We start from the raw sequence: 2,881 nt of genomic DNA on the forward strand, positions 1-2,881 counted from the left end.
GACGCCCGCGCGGGGACGGCTCGGAGCGGGCGTCGTGCACGCGGACGCCCGCGCGGGGACGGCTCGGAGCGGGCGTCGTGCACGCGGACGCCCGCGCGAGACGGCTCGGAGCGGGCGTCGTGCACGCAGACACCGGCGCGGAGATGGCTCGGAGTGAGCATCTCAGAGCCTGCTTCTCCACCGGAGAGATTTTCCGTGGGCACGGCCAGCTGCAGCGAGCTCCTGGCACGCTCGCCACCAGCACCGCAGCGCGCGGCAGAGCACGGGGAACCCTTGCACGCCAGACGCCGAGGCATTTAAACCAGTGTGAGCGGCAGCAAGAGTTAACRGAAGGTACAAGCTGCTCTTGTTCTTATTTAGCAGCAACCCACCAAAAGTTACGTCCGGATCAACAAATTTCCCAAGGTGCAAGTGCTTTTGGTTTGCACGTCAGTCRTCAGACCCTACGGAGCTCAACAGCACTTGTCCCTGGAGGATGGGCAGGATTTGTCCTGAGGACCGAACTGCCGGGCCAGAGGGAGCTCCTCTGGACACAGACTGATCACCCCCCTCCTGTGGCTCCTCAAGTGGCTTTCGCAGAAGCTCTTTCCTCTGGAAAGGACTTGGCCAGCTGCAGGGAAGTAATGCCGAGTTCCTGAGCGCCAGAGGAAGTTCCTCGGGGGCCAGGTAGGAACACCAGGACTCTAACGTAGCTCCTGCCATTCCCAATTTCCTGGAGGCCTGGGGGGCCTTGGGGCTCAGGAGCTACGTAAGCCCCGTCCAGGATCTCTTGGAAACGGCCCTGCATTTCCCTCCCCACAACAACAAGGCGCCATGGTCACCCCATGCCTGAAGCAGGGCTTGAGTGCAGCTCCCGTGACTAYGGAATATTTGGAACGTGATTTTTCTTTCCTGGCTCTCCGTAAGACGCACTTATCCTCCTCGCTTTACTTCTTCCTCAGAACACTTTGCTCCGGCAGTGCACGTTCAGCTGGGTTCAGGCCTTCCTGTGCAGTGGACGTGCAGACCTCGGACCAGGCCTGCGCATCCTGGGGAAAGGACRGATGGGAGCCAGGTCTGAAAGCAGCACCTTGGGTCCGTGCCTCCCAGGCTTCCCTTCCCAGGCCGCTGGCCCCGGGTGAGCGTTGTGCCCCAGGGCAGAGGTCCACTGCTTCTCCCCAGGTCTCCTCTGTCCTTCTCTCGCCCAGCYGGCCTCCAGCAGCTTGCGCTCTGGTGCCACGTTTTAACCTCCCTCGAGCCTGCGACGCACGAACACATTCGCTGTGTTTACGATGAGAAACCCAGGCTGGGCTGGACAGGACCCAGGGCCTCCAGCTTCCGGAGTAAGTGCTCTGGCCCTGAACAAGACGACCAGTTCCAAAAGCGGGAATTTCTTCTATGTTTTATTTGGGCTTCCTTGTACTCTCCCCTCGGCTGACGGCTGGGGCCATGTTCTGTGGACACCATCATACAGTAACATGGTGAAAAAGGCACCTATTACTCACTAATCACGTCCCCCATACGGTCATCRGCTACCACACTTTCCCTTCCACTGCTTTTGAGTGGGGCTGGGTTTGGAGCAACCTCTGGAGAGAGATACCCTTCATAAGGGCAGAGGAATTCTGTCTCCTTCACCCTTCTAGAGACTTATCTTAGGAATATTCCTTGCTCGTTTTTAAACTAGCAACAGTTCAGATCACCGAAGAGCCACCGGACCACGGAGGCTCCTCAGACAGTGGCAGGATGATGGCAGCAGGCCCCCCCCGGGCCTCTGCCCAGCAGAGCTCCTGCCCCAAGAGGAGGGTGGACAGGGCTGGAGGCCAGCAAGCCGCTCTCCTCCCAGCTTTGGCCAAAGCAGGTTTTGTCATGGATGCTGCTGAGGCGGGAGCCCCGGACCCTCGGCCTGCTGCCGGCTCTCCAGGATGCCCCCTCTCCCCCGAATGTCCCCAGTCCCTCAGGATGCCCCCCAGTCCCTCCTGGGATGCCCCCTGTCCTGGGATACCCTGTTCCCTGGGATGCCCTGTTCCCTGGGATACCCTGTTCCCCAGGATGCCCCCCCCAATCCCTGGGATGTCCTCCATCCCCAGGATGCCCTGTTCCTCGGGATGTCCCCTATCCCTGGGATGCCCTGTTCCCCAGGACACCCTGTTCCCTGGGATGCTCCCCAATCCCGGGATGCCCCTCGTCCCTGGGATACCCTGTTCCCCAGGATGCCCCCCCCCAATCCCTGGGATGTCCTCCATCCCCAGGATGCCCTGTTCCTCGGGATGTCCCCTATCCCTGGGACGCCCTGTTCCCCAGGACGCCCTGTTCCCCGGGATGCCCCCCAATCCCGGGATGCCCCTCGTCTCTGGGATACTCTGTTCCCTGGGATGCCCTGTTCCCTGGGATGCCCCTGTTCCCCGGGATGCCCCCCAATCCCGGGATGCCCCTCGTCCCTGGGATGCGCTGTTCCCCGGGATGCCCCCATCCCTGGGATGCGCTGTTCCCCKGGATGCCCCCCATCCTCGGGATGCCCCTATCCCTGGGATGCCCTGTTCCCCAGGACGCCCTGTTCCCCGGGATGCCCCCCAATCCCGGGATGCCCCTCGTCCCTGGGATACTCTGTTCCCCGGGATGCCCTGTTCCCCGGGATGCCCTGTTCCCTGGGATGCCCCTCGTCCCTGGGATGCGCTGTTCCCCGGGATGCGCTGTTCCCCGGGATGCCCCCCATCCTCGGGATGCCCCTATCCCCGGGATGCCCTGTTCCCCAGGATGCCCCTCGTCCCTGGGATGCGCTGTTCCCCGGGATGCCCCCCATCCTCGGGATGCCCCTATCCCCGGGATGCCCCTATCCCCGGGATGCCCCTCGTCCCTGGGATGCCCCTCGTCCCTGGGATGCGCTGTTCCCCGCGCCACCCCC

The sequence above is a fragment of the Rhea americana genome, unplaced genomic scaffold (assembly GCF_003343005.1).
Source record: "Rhea americana isolate MKP2758 unplaced genomic scaffold, rheAme1 scaffold_181, whole genome shotgun sequence".
NCBI lineage: Eukaryota > Metazoa > Chordata > Aves > Rheiformes > Rheidae > Rhea > Rhea americana.